The following is a 19,952-nucleotide window of genomic DNA, read 5'->3' on the forward strand; positions in this document are numbered from 1 at the left end:
CTTGACAAAAACTTTTCACAAATTCAGAATATAAGTAAACATCCTTAAGAATATTTAGAAAATACAGAGCGAGCATCATCAGGCTTAAGTGAAATACTGAGATCCTTATTCTGTAATTAGGTATGAATTAAGGGTGATAACACCACTTCTGCTCAGTCTGATACAGGAGGGCCAAGTGAATGCTGTGGGGCTAGGAAAAGAAATAAAATATATAAGGATGAGAGACAAAGCAATAAGATTATATAATTTGCAGAAGATATAATTATATAGTATAAATTTAACATGAATTTAGCAAGTTTGTTGGATACAAAGTCATTTGAAAAAACTATTGTATATTTCATATCTGCAAAAAGGAATTATAGAATGAAATTTTTAAAAGATACTATTTTAAATCAATCCAGCAACATATAAAGAGGACTATAAACTATGATGAAATTATATTTCCCAAAATATAAAGTAGAACAATCATATGCATGCGTCATGCATGTTCGGTTGCTTCAGTCGTGTCTGACTCTTTGTGACTCTATGGACTATAGTGCACCAGGCTCCTCTGTCCATGGGAGTCCCTAGCGAGAATACTGGAATGGGTTTCATGCCCTCCTCCAGGAGATCTTCCTGACCCAGGAATCAAACCCACAGTTCTTACATCTCCTGCATTGGCAGGTGGGTTCTGTATCACTAATGCCAGCCAGGAATCCCAGAACAATCATCTATCTATATCCAAAATTATGGGCTTCCCTGGTGACTCAGATGGTAAAGAATCTGTCTGCAATGCAGGAGACCTGGGTTCGATCCCTGGGTAGAGAAGATCCCCTGGAGAAGGGAATGGCAACCCACTCCAGTATTCTTGTCTGGAGAATTCCATGGACAGAGGAGCCTGGTGAGCTACTCCACGGGATAACAACAAGCTGGACACGACTGAGTGACTTAACACTTATCCAAAATGAGCCTATACTATGTACAAAATTAACTTGAAATACATTGCAGATAAAAACATAAACACTAAAACTATTAAAAAAATCTAGAAGAAAACATGGAAGAAAGTTTTTATGAAATTAGGTTAGTCAAAAATTTCTTAAATATAGCAGTAAAACACCAAGATCCCTAAAAGAAAAGAAAAGATAAATTGGGCATCATAAAGTTTGAAAGTTGAATGCTTTAAAATATGCTACTAAGAAAATGGAAAGATAAGCAACAAAATGGGATGAAATAATTGCAAATAATATCTGATAAAGTACTTGTCCAGATGCATAAAAAACTCTTACAGGTTAATAATAAGACAAACCAAATTATGTTTGTTAATGACAAATAAGCACATGGGAAAATGCTCAGATTATACTACTCTAAGGGCAGAAAATGAAGAGGAACTAAAGAGCCTCTTGATGAGGGTGAAAGAGAAGAGTGAAAAAGCTGGCTTAAAACTCATCATTCAAAAAGCTAAAATCATAGCATCTGGTCCCATCATTTCGTGGCAAATAGATGGGGAAAAAGTGGAAACAGTGACAGATTTTATTTTCTTGGGCTCTAAAATCACTGCAAATAGTGAATGCAGCCATGAAATTAAAAGTTGCTTGCTCCTTGGAAGAAAAGCTATGACAAACCTAGACAGTATATTAAAGAACAGAGACATCACTTTGTCAACAAAGGTCCATCTAGTCACAGCTATGGTTTTTCCAGTAGTTACGTACGGATGTGAGAGCTGGACCATAAAGAAGGCTGAGTCCTAAAGAATCAATGATTTCGAATTGTGCGGCTGGAGAAGACTCTTGAGGGTCCCTTGGACAGCAAGGAGATCAAATCAGTCAATCCTAAAGGAAATCAGTTCTGAATATTCATTGGAGGAACTGATGCTGAAGCTGAAACTCCCATACTTTGGCCTTCTGATTTGAAGAGCCATCTCATTGGAAAAGACCCTGATGATGGGGAGGCAAAAGGAGAAAAGGGTGGCAGAGGATGAGATGGTTAGATAGCATCACTGACTCAATGGACATGAATCTGAGCAAGCTCTGGAGACAGTGAAGGACACAGGAACCTGGTGTGCTGTACTCCATAAGGTTGCAGAGTCAGGCACCACTTAGCGACTGAACAACTGTAACAGATGAATAAACTGGGAGAGGATATGAAGTGTGTTTCTAGGGTGCTGGTAACATTCTATTTCTTGATTTGGGAGTGGTTACATGTGTATTCTGCGAAAATTTATTATAATTTATTTACATTTTTGTGTGTAAGATAGATTCCATTAAATAAGTATTTTGGAGAATGGATTGGAGCCAGTGAAAAACAAGGTCAGGATTTAGGAAGTTCCAGTGAGATGATGATCTGGGATTCAGGGTAGTGGTAGAGAGAGAAAGAAGCAGACAGATTTGAGAGACAGTGTGGAGGTAGTCTGGCGCCTCCACATGACTTAGTGGTAAGAGTATATGGGTTGAATGGTGTCCCCCTAAAAGATATTTGAAATCCTAACCCCCATTGCCTTAAAATGTGACCTTCATGGAGACAAGATCATTGCAGATGTAAGTAGTTAAGAATACCCTAGTGGAACAGGATGGGCCCTTATTAGAGTGTAACTGGTGTTCTTCTAAGAAGAGAAGAGACACAGATAAACGGATGCCTTAGAGGAGACTGTGATGACAGAGGCTGAGGTAAAGTGATGAAATTACAAGCTAAGAAATGCCAAGGATTGATGGCCCGTACCAGAAGCTAGGAAGAGGCAGAAAGGATTCTACCCAGAGTCTTGGAGGCAGCATGACCCTATTGACTTCTCGCCTCTAGAACTGTAAGATAGTACATTTCTTTCGTTTAAGTCACTCAGTTTGAGGTATTTTGTTATCGCAGCCCTAGGAAGCTAATATAGGGAGGATGGAAAGGACATGCATAAGAATGACTACCTGTTTTCAGCACCTAAATGGATGAACTGACCAAATTGAACTTTATGTGGATCATCAAGGCAGATTTTGAACATTTAATTATGGATTTGATGATGCTTTCAGCACACAGTAGAACATAATGCATCAAGGATTCTGCATCTTAAGAAAGCGTTTTGTTTCTCATTCAGCATTCAGCCGGGAATTCACCTAAATCTCCTTGTGCAGTCAGGAGTATATCTTCTTCTTAAAGCCTTTTGGAGAAGGGATCACAGCCTCCCTTAGAATTATTTGGAAGGACAGCAGCAGGAGAAGCAGGTTGGTGTGAGTAGTTAACTTGTCCTTTCTTGTTTTTTCCAACTTGTGGAGCACAGCTGGGAGTGAAACCCTGGAGACAACAGCTTCTCTGTTTTATTATGCTTCAGGAAACCTGAACAAGGAAGCAGGGTTACTGAAAATTAGCTTCATTTCCTTTTCTGCTTCTCAGTCCTGGTACAGGAGATTTGCTAGGGCCCGGACTCTTTTAATCTTTCCAGGGGCAGTGGGAGATGGTTCTCTGTCAGAGGCTTCTCTCCAGGCTGCCATGAAATGAAGAGGAAGCAAGTCCAACTGAGTTTAGGTCTCTGCTCTTTCTCTTTTTTGTAGTAGCCTTTTGACAAGACTGGCCGTCTTCCTGCTTTCTACAGATTTCATCCAGTGGCCTGCGTGTGAATTTGAACGAACTTTCTCATTGTTTTTCTTCCTGCTGTGACAGCCAGGAATGTTTGCCCATTGGTGGGACATGCCCCACTAATCCATCACTTTGAAAGCTGTCAGGGTTCTCTGTTGGCTCCAGAAGAGAAATAATTGAAACTTAATCAAGCACCTTAAATATTCAGTATGATTAGAAGAAAAATGAATGGATTCTGTAAACTCACATTGATACTCAATTCTATTTGCAGTTAGTCTTGGACATAAATTTCAGAAAATTATATGTAAATATACTCATTAGTGTACTGTAATACTGAACATCTATTTTGTCTCTGGGCAATTTTTCTTTCCTTAGTACAAAAGCTATTACTACTGTTATTAAAAACAGTAATTGATTTTCCATTTTTTTTAAACTTTTTTTTTTTTTCTCTAGTTCCATTTCCTCTCCGCATCTTTGCCATGCATTCCAATAATATTTTCCTAAGGCTTGCAAAAGAGTTACATTATGCTCTAATAATTCTGAGGACAAAGGGAAGAAAGGGCAGTGTGGTGTTACTGGAGAAGCTATTTTAAACTGGAGTGGGCCCAGAAAACTAACCTCGGAATGACACATTGAATGGCTTTATGCCAGGGATTTGATTATATTGTGTGTTGTTTCATTTGAACATTGTAGATCTTATTTTATAATTAAATGTTTTATAAAGCCCTAACTAAATAGTGTTGGAGTCAAAATACAGTTTTATTAAAAGGCTCTAAAAATTACAAATCAGCCATGTAGGTTAGTTGTAACATGAATGCTCCACGTGTTCTCACAAATGTATGTCTAAATTTAATTCTGGTGTAAATTTATTTCAGAAAAAAAAAAGAAATACTTTAAAGGTTTTGGTGATAATTTTAATTAAAAACTTTATTTATTTCATGTGATTACTTACTGGTGTACAGAACTTGTTCCATCCTCAAATGTAAGCTTTTTTGGGTGGGGGGAAGAATTAAAAATACTTTGAATATTTAAATTTGATTTTGCAAGGTGATTCTGCAGTTTTGTTAATATAAATATACTATTACATATCCTGAAGGGGAAGTGAATGAATCTCTATTTGCAATTATGTGATTCCATTTTTAAAAATATCTTCAGGGCTCAGCTGAAGACAAATTGAGTACAAAATAATCCCGATAGTCTGGGGTTTGAGTGTGTGTATGTGTCTTTAATAATGCATCTTTCATACCATCAAATAAATCAGGTAGGCACAGGAGATTTAGAAATCATATACTGTAACAAAATGAGGAGATTTTAGATTCTCTTGCATGTTCGTATTTTCAATGTTTATTGTGAAACTCAAATTGGCAACGTTTGTGATTCATGATGTCCATCAGGCAAAGTTCTTTGCTGAATGTCTTTCTTTTGCTAGTCCATATTCCATCCTGTGGCAGGTAAACAGGCTAGTGTCTAAATTTATTTAAAGTTGTTTACAAAAAGCCAGAAACACAGTGGTGTTTTCAATGTGAGGTTGATTGTGTAGTTTGGATTTATGGCTTTGGCAAACACATCCAGCTGTTTACACTATCATTTATTTAGTAAGCTCTCTCTTCAGTCCCTGAGGCAGTATGTTGGTTAAGATCAAGGAGGGGAAGCCTCAGCTATCAGCCTCAATTTAAATCTCAGTTTACCAGTTTTTCTGACTGCAAGCAGCTCTGTAAACTGTGTGCCTTAGTTTCCTCACATGTGACAAGGGGAAAATTATGATGCCATATAGAATTTGGGGGTGGATTTAATACATTTAAAACTGAGAACAGTGCCTGATGCGTAGTGAGAACTCAATTATTAAGCAATTAAAAAAATTGAAGGTGACCAGCTTTAAAAAAAAAAACAAAACTCACCTGGTTTGTTGTGCCTGTGTTGGCTTTCATATTTGGGGAAAGGAGATGGAAGAAAATGTGTTAAAAATGACTTGCATATGTTAGTATTACCTTACAAAATGCAGACTTACAGAGGCTCATTTTAAAGAAATCAGCAGATTGGGAAACTCTTCCTGACTCCTGTTGTACCAGAGTATCTGGGTGTGAGTGAGTTATGAATGTTGTTGAAATTATATAAAAAGCTGTTGACAGCATTTTCAGCTTTTGAAAGAAAAGTGAAAGTTCAGTCATGTCTGACTCTTTGTGAGCCCATGGACAGTAGCCCTCCAAGCTCCTCTGTCTATGGAATTCTCTAGGCAAGAATACTGGAGTGGATATTGCCATGCCCTTCTCCAGGGGATCTTCCCAACTTAGGGATCAAACCTAGGTCTCCTGCATTGCAGGCAGATTCTTTACCATCTGAGCCACAAGAGAAGACTTTCAGCTTTTAGGAACATTGTTATTGGTTTGAAGTCAGCTCTTCATGGAGTTTGCAACTTGGCTTTAATAGTTAAATAATAAAACTATTATTGGAGAAAGTGAGATGTGTGTTATCACCTAAGCAATGTTAGATCTTCAGACTGAGTAGAATTGTGTCATTCTAATTTGTGTGTGTGGGAGGGGATGGGAGTGGAGGGTGAGGAGTAGGAGTAGAGGTAGGGGTTGATTACTGAATAGAAATAATGACTATCAGCTCGTGTGCCAGGTTCTCCACTCATTCCTCAGAGGGAGAAGAGTGTAGCAAAGTAAAAGGAAACTCAGTGTTGGATGGAAAATGCACCACAAAATGCGAATGACTAATACCTTGTCTATTGTTTATCCCACTGAGATTTTCTGCCTCTCTAGTTATAGCGATGGGTGAGTAAAAATTAATTAGAAGCTGGAATCTGATTTTAAGATGGGATGTCAGACACATATATCAAGTTGTTAGGTTAGCTGTAAAGCATAACCTGGGATTTATATATTTAGAAGTCATAATAAATCTGTCTGTCATGAAAATCAGATTACCCAGCATTGCATGCTAATGGCTCGTCATCCTGTGGAATTGTGGTCTCCCCAGCAACTGCCTGCTGGTCCTGCTTTTCTCTGATTTGCTGTCTCCCTTGACCAACGAATGACTCCAGTCTCTCCACTTAAGAAAGTGCCTGCTTTAATAAATGCTTCTGAGCCTCTATAAGGAGGCGTTTTCCCCTGGACTACAGCAGTAACTCCTAGGGCTCTCCCAGACTCAATATTCTCAACAGTAATCAATCAGTCCATCAATTAGTCAATTCACTAGCCTAACAGTTACTTCCAAGATATTTATTGAGTACCTGTCATGTGCTGAGCTGTTTACAAGGTGCTTGGAATCTAACAAAGATAGTTCCTGCCCTCATAGTGGGCAGTGATAGAAGGGAGAGGTAAGAACACTCAGGATACATTGTGAGATGAACAAAGTGTAGAATATAAGGTGTCCAGATGTAGGGGCATTGAGGAAGGACTCCCAGAGGCCAGTATCTTCTGAGTTGAGATTTCTGAGTTAAGTAGTGGGACTCAGCCAATTGAAGAGGTGGAGAACTAGTGGGCAGTCTTCCAGGTTGAAGAACCAACCCATGCAAAGGCCAGGAGGAGAACGATTAAGGTTCACTCTAGAGTTGTAGCAATGACAGTTCTTCAAAGTGATGAGACTAGAGAGATTTACAAGGTCTTTCAAAGTGGGTTAAGCAGTTAGGATTAGTCTAAGGACAGTGGGGCACCATTGAATGATTTAAATAGGGGCAATATCCTTCTAGTACCCAAAGTTGACATATTACTACTTTCCACCTCAGGTGGCCGCCTGTGTTTCTTTTCTTTTTTAAAAAATATTTTTATCATGTTTTTTTTTTTTTTTTTTTTTAATTTTATTTTGGGCTGTGCTGGGTTTTTTTTTTGCTGTGCTTAGACTTTGTCTAGTTGCAGCAAGCTGGGGCAGCTCTCCAGTTGCGATGGGCAGGCTTCTCATTGCAGTGGCTTCTCTTGTTGCAGAGCCATGGGCTCTAGGCATGTGGGCTAGGGAGTTGTGGCACACAGGTGTAGTTGCCCCGTGGCAGGAGGGGCCTTCCTGGACCAGGGGACCAGGGATTGAACCCGTGTACCCGGCACTGGCAAGCAGATTCTTAACCATTGGACCACCAGGGAAATCCCGCCTGTGTTTCTTACCATGGGCTTAAAGGCTCTGTGCAGAGTGGTGCCTTATGAGCCTTCCTGACCTTAGTTCTCACTCTTGTTCCTCATCTGTGCTGTGCTCTAGGCATGTCTGAACTTCATTACCCAAAGGTTCCATGACAGCCATGCTCTTGTACCTGTGTTCACCCTGAGACATCAACCTTCATCTCCTGTCACCTCATTTCTCATCTGTCCATACCTCATCGTTCTTCCAGGCCCAATTCAGTGTCATCTCTCTAGGAGGCTCTCTCTTCTTTACTCTAGTCAGAGTTAATCCTCCCTTAAGTTTGTACTGTCTTTATTTATTCTTCTGTTCAACAGATGTTTGTTAGTTTTAGACTGCATTCCAAGTGTGTGACAGTGAACAACAAAGCAAAGTGCCTGCATTCATAGCATTTATTTAAATAATAAACACATTCAGCCTTCTTTGTCCTGCCTGTAAGTGTCTATGCTGCTGCTAAGTCACTTTAGTCGTGTCCGACTCTGTGTGACCCCATAGACGGCAGCCCACTAGGCTCCTCCGTCCCTGGGATTCTCCAGGCAAGAAAACTGGAGTGGGTTGCCATTTCCTTCTCCAAGGCATGCAAGTGAAAAGTGAAAATGAAGTTGCTCCGTCATGTCCAACTTTTCGAGACCCCCATGTACTGCAGCCTACCAGGCTCCTCCATCCATGGGATTTTTTGTCTACAAATATGTCTCCTTAATTTACTTGTCAAATAATGAGGGTGTTCCTTGTATGTGCAGAATAAATTGGTTTTGAATGAATGAAGAATAAAAAAAGTCATAGTGAATATTTGCAGAGAGACTTGGCCTGATACCTTATACTTTGTATAAGGGAGAAAGTATTGATTTTGGAGTTATATTGTTGCAAATTCAAGACATATCTCTACTATTCATGACCTTTGAGTAAATCACTTGACCTCTCCGAGCCCTGTGCTCTTTTCTATAGGGTTCTTTCATGTGGTATTGTGGGGATTAGAAACAATATACACAAGGTGCCTATTGGTCCATCCCAAGTTCCTTTACCAGCTGTTTGCATCTCTGACATTCACACCTTGAACGAAGTCATTTTAAAAGCCAATTTTATTTTCTGCCTCTTGAGGCTGATAAATTCTGAAAACTTGCTCTCTAGATGGGAACATGCTTTGCCAATTAAGAAGCATGTAAGAGCCTTCCATTGTGCTTCTGTTGTCCTTGGCATATCTGCTGTTGCCGGTGTTGATCTGTTGTAGAAAACAGGCAGTGTTTAAATCTCATATTTTCCACTTGTTAGCTATATAACCTTAGGTAAGTTACTTAGTTTCTCCATGGCTCACTTTTCTTCTCTGTAAAATAAAGATGATATTAGTGTCTCCATTATAGGACACTTATGAGGTATTACATGAAAAGTAATGCACATTTTTAGTACAGTTCCTCTCACATAGTGAGTACATACTGAAAGACAGCCATTATGAACTCCTTGTGTCATTGTTAGTGACTTCCCTGGTGGCTCAGATGGTAAAGCGTGTGCCTACAATGCGGAAGACCCGGGTTCAATCCCTGGGTTGGGAAGATCTCCTGGAGAAGGAAATGGCAACCCACTCCAGTATTCTTGCCTGGAAAATCCCATGGACAGAGGAGCCTGGTAGGCTACAGTCAGTCTGTGGGGGTCACAAAGAGTCGGACATGACTGAACGACTTCACTTTTGTGTCATTGTTATCACATTTATAACCAGTATTATTTTCATCTGAGTCTATCTCCCTGTGAGATTCAAACTTAACAGCAGGAAAACCATATCTTTAACTTTATAGATCCCTAAAGATGCCTGACACATAGAAGGCAGTGAACAAATACTTATTTAATGAATGTATGAACAATGAAAAAGTATTATTTATTATCAAAACATGTTAAAATGTTTATACAGTGCTTGGTACATAGTAGGAAATTAATATACTGTTGTTCCTTACTTTGCTCTTTAACTTTCTCAGTTATGTTAACAGGTTTCCTTGGGTTTTTTCCTATAGAGTTTGGTGGAAAAGGACTGTGTGTTCTACTCACTTCTTGTAGCACTCTGAAGAGTTTATCATTTTTAGTTTGTTTCTATGCAGTGGTCTTCCTAACCTTACATCATTTCAGATTTGTGGGGTCCTAACACTCTAAGTTCTTTTGGTTACCAGAAAATTTTTCTCTATGAAATCCCCTATGGGTGTAGGATGCCATCATATATTATTATCTGAGTATGTGTGTGCATGTGTGTTTATTTATTTATTTTATTAAAAGCAAAAATCCTTTGCAGCCCTGCCCCTCTGTTTGCAGGAGGAAAGAGAGATTATAAAACCACTCGGGCAATGAGGGTTATAGCTCTAGACCGGACACGGACTTTTAGAAGATTTCAGAGAGTGAAGGCAGCCTCCTGCTGTGCCTTGCTTACTCTGAAAGGACCTTGGTCAGAGGCTATTGGTAAAACACTGGGCCCTCCTTTATCCTTCCTAGTCCCCCATACCATGCTTGCTATTTGCTCAGTTTTTCTTAAAAGTGGAGCACTTGCTTTTCCTTTCTTGGATTGACAGCTTTTGTCTGAGAAGGAACCTAGCCTGGCTTTTCTATGTGTCTGGCATTCCTTCTGCAGAACTTTAAGCTTGACACTTTTCTTAAGGGGGTCACCCATTCAAATGCTATTTAGAGGTCAGCAGGGGAGATTCTGTTACTGAGCAAAGGAGGTTAGGGAAGAAGTTCTGTACTTCTGTAAAGAACTGTAATCTCTTCATTTTTCTTGAAACAGTCCTCTTAGCTCATCTTTTGCTTTCCCACCTGTGATCAAGATACACCGGCATGAAATATTTCCTTCGATCTTTACCATAAGAAAAATAGCACTACAAATAAGAAGAAGGGAGGCAACTGACATTTGGCCTAAGTGACAGGGAGGCTATAGTGGGTGATGTTGGTAAAACAAACTGCAGAGTGCATTCCCCACTCTGCCGGAGCAGCCCCAGCACAGCCCAAGAAGTTGTTGTTATGGGGAGTTTGCTTCCTGTGGGGTCACAGCTTCCATCCTTTTTTTGAATGAAATCTCTAGATTTTACAAATGTTAAATTTTTAAAACTTTACTACACTGTCAGCCATTACTGTGTGGTTTAAATGAAGCAGAACAATGGAATGTATTTGGCCTGTGCATCACCAATATTCACCTCTGCTGTACTATGGGAGATGCACAGTTAGTGATGTCAGAGTCTCTTTCATGCTGTTTCAATTCTGAAGAAAAACACGATTACAGTTAGAGCTGTCTCGTTTTCAAAAATCACTGGAATACCCTTCCAGAAAGAGAAGACTCCGTGGCATGCTCTCCTATGTTTATAGCAAATGTCTAAAGGAGTCTATGGGATAAACAGGCTAGTTGTTTTTCACTTGGTTTTGAAGGCTTAAGGGGTTTTGTTTGTTCTTCCTCCTGTTTTCCATTTGGCATGCACTACTTATGCTTAAAAAAAAAAAAAATTAAACTGACAAGCAGTGAGAAAAAGTTACCGGAGCCTGAAAGTTGGTTAATATCAATTACATTCTCGTGTCTAATAACCCATGCCTGGGAAACGCAACTTGTTTGTTAGAAATTCCCAATGCCAAATCAAGAATAAACAGCTGCTTTGTTTTAGTCAGTATTTACAGCATCGCTTTAACTACTTTGACCCTATTCAAGAAGGTAATGAAGAGCTGGGTGCCAGCGATGTTGACAAACTGTGGCAGTTTCTGCATTGTGTCCTCGGAGCTGCCTCTGCTTCAGCCTCCATTATTTATACTGCTAGCATTACAGTCACGCCTTTAACTGGAAATGCAGCAAGATGACACATGAGAGCAGGCCAGCAGGACACTGTTAGTCCCTCTTATTGAGTGCCACATTCTGGGCTGGGGAGCAATATTCCTAAAAAGGAAACACACACACTGACCTCCAAAGGCTTGGGTACTCATGAATGCTCTGCATTGCTGGTATGGTGCTGCTGAGTTTGGAGTTGTATGTACTTTTTCAGTATTAGACCCAAATTACAGGTAATGTTCCAGACTTAAAAAAGATTAATATTTTATTCTTTCACTAAAAGAGAAAATATCTAAACATATCTCAGGCTGGTTTATTCTTCCTCATGAGGATCAGATGCAAAAGAATATGGCAAGAGGAGGTTGTTCAGTTTGGGATGTAGAACTAAATCATGTCCAGTCACTTTACTCTTAACTGTGTCATTTTTAGAGAAGTGTATGTTTTATTATCATAGAGTCCCATAGGCCAAGGAGCCTGTCAGTCTTCATTACTTGACTAAGACTCACAGTTAAGGTAGATCGTACATATTCAAGTAGCAAGTGCTTTTTTTTTTTAATCTAGTAGCACCTACTCCATCCATCCCCATCTATCTAGGGAAGCTTTTACAAAATCATGGCCTCTGGACAGTTGTTCAAGACCTACGGAAGGCAGGGATTAGAGGAGTTCTGTGTTATTCAAGATTTCTTGAGAAGACCTAGAATTCCTTTGTAGTGGGGTAAAATCTGTTGCAGAACAAATCTTTGCTTGGAAACTTTATCATTTATTAGGACCTTTATATTACAATTAGAGGAAGTGGGTCCTGTGTGCACACTGTGAGAGGCGGTTGTTGTTTAGTCGCTATGTCGTGTCTGACTTTTTGTGACCTCATGGACTACAGCACGCCAGAATTTCTTATCCCTCACTGTCTCCTGGAGTTTGCTCAAATTTATGTCCATTGAGTCAGTAATGCTATCTAACCATCTCATCCTCGATTGCCCCCTTTTCCTCCTGCCATCAATCTTTCCTAGCATCAGGGTCTTTTCCAGTGAGTCGGATTTTTGCATCAGATGGCCAAAGTATTGAGAGGCAGGGAAAGGTCTATTTACTCTTTTCTTTCTTGTCACTTTCCCTATCAACTGTATGTAAAAATTATGAACAAGTATCTGTTGTGCATCTTGTATGTCTATTTGAAGAATAGGAGAAAGGGAAGACTTACATGTGTTCTACGCAGAAATCCCAGTTTAACTGACTTAAGAAAAATGTTACCATACAGATGGAAAATCTAGAAAAGTCTTTCTAGAATTCAGCAGTAAAATTATTGAGAACCAGAGAACTTTCTTTTATTGCTGCACTCTCAGGTATTTTTCTTTACAGTCTTAACCCTGTTGGGGAAGAAGATGCTTTCCTCTTCCCTTCTAGGTTCTTCTGACTAACGTAAGAATTAAATAGGTATGAAACAGATTAATAGGAGGTGATCAAACAAAAGTTTAATAACATATGTACATGGGAGAGACCCAGGAAAACTGAGTAACTTGCCCAAATGGCCAAACGCTTCACCTTAAATAGCATCTTCAGCTAAAGACAAAAGAAGGTGTTGGGAGTAGTCATTTGGAAATTCACAAGGGGAGGAAAGCAATTGACATAGAGAGAAAAAACCAGTGTTTGGTAAACAAATGTTTGCTGGGCCAGGCAGAGACAATGGAACACAAAGTGGACTCTGCTGTCCAGTCCCTGCCCTCGCCACACCTGGCCCATATTCTTTGCACAGCTCTAGTGATAGGCCTAGTCTGAACTAGCCCTCAAGCTAAATTATTTAGGAAGAAGGTCATAGTTTCTTCTTGAGTCTTTTGGGCCTTGATTGCTTTCAGATAATCCACATGCCAGAGAGGATATTTTCCAATGCCAAATGTTGCTCTCTTGGGTCCCTTTATAGCCCCAGTTAGCTAGGGTGTTTCCAGACATATTCAAAGAGTCTGTCTGAAGGCCAGAAATGGAGAGGAAGACTCTTCGTTTGATGTGTCCTTTGTTTTCTTAAGAGTGAGGAAAACTTTCAGAGAAGCTCCTTAACAGTTCTCCCTCCTAGTTGATTGGCCAGCTTTCTAAAACTATACCGTAAAACAATTTCAAGAAGAATGAAGTTACCATTCATGGCGAGTGATTGTACTAGTTTACTGAAGCTTCACACCTAGGGCTGGGTAGGGCCCAGTCTTCTGTCCTTGGGTAGGGGGTGTGGGCTGCCAAGAACTGACCAAAACCAGAGTCAGGTTCTGTAAGAAAGGAAGGAGAGGGATAAGTCACTGTTAAATAGGCACTCAGGACTTCTCTTTTACTTCTCCCAACAACAATATACCAGAAGTAAATGGAAACCCACTCCAGTATTCTTGCGTGGAAAATTCCATGGACAGAGGAGTTTGGTGGGCTACAGTCCATGGGATTGCAAAGAGTTGGACACAACTGAGCGACTGAGCACACACACATAGTAATTATATAATATTTTTGGTATATAGAAATAATATGTGCATTAAGGCAATTTGGAAAATATAGGAGTATGATACAAGGAAGAAAATAAGCATCGCCCAGAATTCTACTATTTAGCCAATACTGGTATTAACGTTTTGGAGTATTTCATTTTTGTATTTCTATACACCATACCATGTATACATTCAAAGATATTTACTGATTGCTTTCTGTGTAGAATAATGTATAAAAACATAAAAATACGTGCAAATATATATGATTGACATATTGGATATAGACTGCATAGGTTGTCTTGCATTTTACTGTTCCGCGTAAGTTTATAGCATGCATGTTTTCATGTTTTTGTGCATTTCCCTATAAAGTACGATTCTTCGGGGACATCTTTTTTAATAATGGTATAGCAATCCATTTTATAGATAAAATGTGTTAAACAAGCTCCTTATTTGTGGACCTGTATGTTTCTCTCAGTTTCTTTACATGGGAGATAACACTGTAAATGAGCATCCATACATGTTATATCATTGGGCATAGCTTTTATTATTTCTTTGGGATACAGTCTTTGAAATAATGGATCAAAGAAAGGAACATTTTAGAGCTGTGAACATTTGCTGCATACTGTCAGGTTACAGTCCAGAAATGTGGCACATTCTATATTCCCAACAACAGTCTGTGAGACTGTTTGCCTCTTTCTTGATGGCTCTTGTCTCTAAGGAGTATTTTTCTGTTTCTTTTCTTTCCCTTTTCTTTTGGAGTAGTTTTGGATGTCCTGATCAGAGCCTTGCATTCCACAGATAAATTATTGCTGATACCCATTTGCCATTTTCTCTAGGATTGCTGAAAGTCCATTATGCTTTTGTGTTAATTATACAAGGCCAGAATGGAACCCCATATATTATTAGATATTGAGAGAAACCAGAACAACTTGTACTGAAGTGATATTTGACACTGTATCTCTAACAAAATTGAAATAAAAACCTCGTAAGTGCTAGTGCATTGTTAAAATGTTCAGATACATTATTTGGTTCATAAATAAATAATTTTAACTTTTATGATAATGGAGAGGAGCAAAGGTGGTAGGAGACTTTCTGAATATACAAATAATTCATTCTCTTGCAGCCAAGATAAACAGCACTATGAATTCATTACATGACAGAGCACTGGATGACAGGTAGCTCATCTCAGGACTGGGTACTTGTTAGGGATGCATGTGTCCGTGAGACTTGAGCCATGACCAAAAAGTTGCTGTTATCTACCCTGGGCAGTCCAGGGGAGATGCTCTCAAAGGTGGCCTGGAAAAAGGTTGGCAGCGAAGAGAAGGAGCAGGAGAGAGGGGAGGCTCATGCGCTCAGTTTCTTCTCTCATTCTGGATAGAGCTGGAGAGACTGCACTGACTCATAATAGGTTAGGAAGGCGGAGTTGAATTAGAGACAGCTGAGATTTGCAGATTTCCAAATAAGTTTTTCATTTCAGCAAGGACCTTTTGAGTGATTTCACTGGCATGCCAAATGTTTTCAGTGACCTATACAAATCTACAGGAGGAGAAACAGTGTGTTGAATATATGCTTCTCTGAACTTCCTGCTCTGGGCTGCATCCTCTAACCTTTACCCGATTACCAGTGCTTCAACATCCTTAACATTTTATGACAAATTTCATTCATTCATTCATCTATTCATTCATTCACACATCAAATATTTATTGGTTATGGACTTTGTGCAGGTACCATGCCAATAAAAATGTTGGTACCTTATCTTACTTATCTGATCTGATTATCTGTCTAGAGTAATGTGTGTGCACTTGGGTTTGACTGAAGTTTGGTTCTTCCAGCATCTGCATTTTGAAGAGGACTTTGTTCATCCATATTCACCATTGATTGCTGTTGTTGTTTAGTCACTAAAAATAAGTTGTGTCTGATTCTTTTGCAACCCCATGGACTGTAGCTCGCCAGGCTCCTCTTTCCATGGGATTTCCCAGGCAAAAATACTGGAGTGGGCTGCCATTTCCTTCTCCAGGGGATCTTCCCGATGCAGGGATTGAACCCAGATCTCCCGCATTGGCAGGCGGATTCTTTACCACTGAGTCACCAGGAAAGTCCCTCTTCAGCATTTACCACATGCCTCTTTAGCATTACCACTAACTGAACATCTGTCATGCATAGGACATTTTGCTGAATTCTGGAGATACAGTGAGATTAAAGTCATTTGGACTGTTAATGATGCTAGAAAAGAATGATAGTATGAGTGTGGAGTCGTTTTATACTCTGTTCTACTTTGGCCTTTTCCATTAATCCTCAAAATCACTCCCTGAATTTGGTTAGGTGGCGATTAAAATACACAGAACCTAGCACAATTCCATAATATGTGCCATGAAGAGAATGGTCCATGCTAGATAGTTTTTAAAAATTAATTTATTTTAATTGGAGGATGACTTTACAATATTTTGATGGCCTCTGCCATACATCAACATGAATTGGCCATAGGCATACATGTGTCCCTTCCTTCCTGAACCCTCCTCCCACCTCCCTCCCCATGCCACCCCTCTGGGCTGTCACAGAGCACTGGCTTTGGTTCCCTGTGTCATACATCAAACTCCCACTGGCTATCTATTATGTATATGTATGGCGATATATGTATGTTACAATGCTATTCTCTCAAATCATCCCACCCTCTTCCTCTCCCACTGTATCCAAAAGTCTGTTCTTCATGTCTATGCTGCATGTAGGACCATTGCTACTATCTTTCTAGGTTCCATATATATGGGTTAATATACAATATTTGTCTTTCTCTTTCTGACTTATTTTGCTCTGTATAATAGACTCTAGGTTCATCCACCTCATTAGAACTGACTCAAATGTGTTCCTTTTATAGCCGAATAATATTCCATTGTATATATGTACCACAGCTTCCTTATCCATTCATCTGCCGATGGACATCTAGGTTTTGAGAAACTCTGTCTTCCTTCTTGGACAATTACAGAATACACTGCACTTCAAAGATCATTTGAAGTCTTGCCATAAAGAAGCCTGTTAAAATTTAGTGGAATGCACTACTGTTTTTGATCTAGGATTAGCTTGTTTATATCCTTTCTCTTTTTCTCATAATTAAGAATTTCACTGGGTTTTGAGAGATGGCTAGATTATATAAGAGCTGGTTATCTAGACTGTGAATGTTTTTGGTTCCTTGTTTCTTTGTCCCCATTTCTGCCCTGTTTCTCATTCCTTTTTGAATAGGCACGAGGCTCAGAGAAGAGATAAAACTGCAGTCAGTCCATTTGTTACAAGCTTTTATCTATTGCCTTCAAACAAAGTAAAATAAGCTGTGCTGTGGAAGAGATTGGTAGTTCTCCCCTTTCCTATCATGGTGGTTCTCAAAGTGTGGTCCCAGAGTTAGCAGTAACTGAATGAAGTAGTATAAAAGGCAGAGTTATCACCTCCCCAGTGATGTCTACACCCTACTCTTCAGATTCCTTGAATATGTTATCTAAAACAGCAAAAGAGACTTTGCGTGCATAATTAAGATAATGGACTATGAGATGGGGGATCATCCTCGATTATCTGGGTGTGCCCAGTCTAATCACATGAACTCTTAAAGCCAGAGGACCTTTCCAGGTTTTAGTCAGAGAGATTTGACAATAAAGAAAAGGCAGGAGAGACTCAAAGCATGAAAAGAAACCAAATCCTCATTACTGACTTGATAATGGAGGGAAAGGTCCACATACCAAGAAATGTGGGTGGCCTTTGATATTGAGGATGTTCAGCAGTTCACAACCAATAAAGAGACAGGAATGTCAGAACTGGATTATGTTAACAACCTGAGTGAACAAGGAAACACTGGAGGCTCCAGAAAGGAACAAAGCCTGCCCACAACTTGATTTTAGCCTGGTTTGACCTGTGTCAGACTTCTGACCTACAAAATAATAAGATACTGAACTTGTGTTGTTTTAAGCCCTAAGGTTGTGATAATTTGTTCTGTCAGCAAGAGAAAACAAATACATCTGAGAACTTATTAAAACGCAAATTTTCAATGCTCATCCCAGACTGACTGAACTTACTGAATCAGAAACTGGGAGTGGGGGAGGTAGGGGGTGTAGCTTTAATCCGTTTTAACAAGTTCTCCATGTGGTTCTGACATGCTAAAGTTTGACAACTAATGTTAAATGGTAATAGAATTCCCGAGTGTTAGTGGATATGTGACTGCCTCTAACAAAGACTGCACATCCTACTTTCATTGTAGGTAGGTGTTATCACTGGACTGAGTTCTCACCAAACAGGTTGAATAGTAAAGGGTTAACTCATTTAGCTTGGGGTGTTAAAGCTCTGCACATTCCAAATTAAAAACTAACTTTAATGGATTTTGGGAGATAACCTCTGAGCCCTTGAAATATCCTGCTGGATTAGAGTATCTTTGTATACCTTGGGTCACATTTGTATACCTTTGTAATCTTGGGTCACACCAAATTGTTTATACAACCAATGTGATTTATGGTGAATGCCTGTTTTTGTTCACCTGAGGCCTTGGGTAATACTGTGTCAGTTTGACCTCTGGAAGGCCTGGAGAATTTGATAGATATCCACCCCAGCCAATGCCATTTAGATGGACAGTTGTGAGATGAGTTCCACACAGTTTCTCATGTGGTCCCCAGAAGCTCACAGATGTAACTTCAGTTATTGCTGTTTAGTTGCTAAGTTATGTCTGACTCTTGTGACCCCTTGGACTATAGCCCACCAGGCTCCTCTGTCCATGGGATTTCCCAGGCAAGAATACTGAAGTGGATGGATTGCCATTTCCTTCTCCAGGGGCTCTTCCTGACCCAGGGATTAAACCCACATTTCCCACATTGGTAGGTGGATTCTTTACCACTGAGCCATCAGGGAAGCCATTGTAACTTCAGTTGCCCATAGGTAAAACCAACTTGATAACACAAGCTTTATTACTGTTTCCCTTCCTTTCCAGTTTACTTCTCCCCTTCTCTCTTTTCAGTTTCCTAGAATCACCTTTCAAATAAGTTACCAGAACCTAAGCCATTGGTCCATGTCTTAGGCTCTGTATTCTGGGGGAATCCAAACCAGGAGATTCTTCAAAGAAACAGAGTATCAAAGCTTCTTCTTTGCTGCTGATGGTGCTGTAGAAATAATTGCCCATCTGCTGCTTTTGACCATGTTAAGGAAAGCTATTCTCTAGAAATGAAGAAGTGGTAAGTTAGAAGACATCTGTGTCTGTAATGAGTCTGGAGAACTTCCTTACCAGCATGGGACTGCTGACCTTGAGACTTGTTAGATGAAAGATTAAAAGCTTCTGAGTTTATGCCACTCTTAATTTAGGGACAGGAGGTGGATAAAGGGGTGGCTCACATACAGCTTAACCTTATTCTGGCCAACATAGCAACTAATGGATAAATGGAGACTTTGGTTTGTCATCAGGTTGAAATTGAACTGTCCCTGACCTTCATCACCATGACTAAGGGTTGATTGCATGAGGGACAAGCACCTTAGTTTTAGGCAAAAGCATTAGACCAGGAGTCAGGCAGCTTGGGTTCTGTGTTGACTCCTAAGAAGATGTTCATCTTATATTCTCTTAAATTGGACTGCTTGATCTCAGGTTTTCTCTTAATTTTTGCATACCATGATCCAATGAATGTAAAGTATGCAAAAATTCACTTGCAAAAACAAAACACTTGGTCATTATGAAATATAAATACAGGACATCATCTGTATTTGCATTTTGAAATTTCCTTACTAATAGATTGATAAGCACATCTTAGCCTGAGTGTGCATGTATATTTTTTTAAATGACTCATAAGTTAGAAGGCCCTTGAGGCATTATTAAAGTTCATCATATCACTCACTGTGAAAACTTTCCTTGAATGTTGGAAGATGTTTACAAAACTCTGTTTGCCTGACAGTGATTCTTCAGGCTGATAAGAACCTTCACATGTTCTTTTCCTTTGCCTGGATGGTACCTAATCAGTCTATATAATGAGACAGGCCAAAGGACAGAGAATTATGCTCCAGGACAGTCTTCACTCTGTCATTTGGCTTTGCATGCAGAAAGTACAATATATGATGTGATCAAGAATGAT

At 39.6% G+C, this 19,952-nt stretch overlaps 1 protein-coding gene across 17 annotated transcripts in view; it reads left to right on the plus strand.

Moving 5' to 3' along the window:
• The window catches only part of FHIT (fragile histidine triad diadenosine triphosphatase), a 1,549,085-nt gene that overhangs the window by 170,289 nt on the left and 1,358,844 nt on the right, over nucleotides 1-19,952 (plus strand). Inside the window, exon 3 of one of the 17 annotated variants that reach the window (XM_086367104.1) lies at nucleotides 3,056-3,182. The exons of the other annotated variants lie outside the window; for them this stretch is intronic. The gene's annotated coding sequence lies outside the window, so the exon portion shown is untranslated. The remainder of the gene's footprint in view (nucleotides 1-3,055; nucleotides 3,183-19,952) is intronic. 17 annotated transcript variants of the gene reach the window in all.

Source organism: Bos grunniens, chromosome 22, assembly GCF_055505025.1.
Source record: "Bos grunniens cultivar Pamir isolate PY7600 chromosome 22, Bosgru_T2T1.0, whole genome shotgun sequence".
In the NCBI taxonomy this organism is placed as follows: Eukaryota; Metazoa; Chordata; class Mammalia; order Artiodactyla; family Bovidae; genus Bos; species Bos grunniens.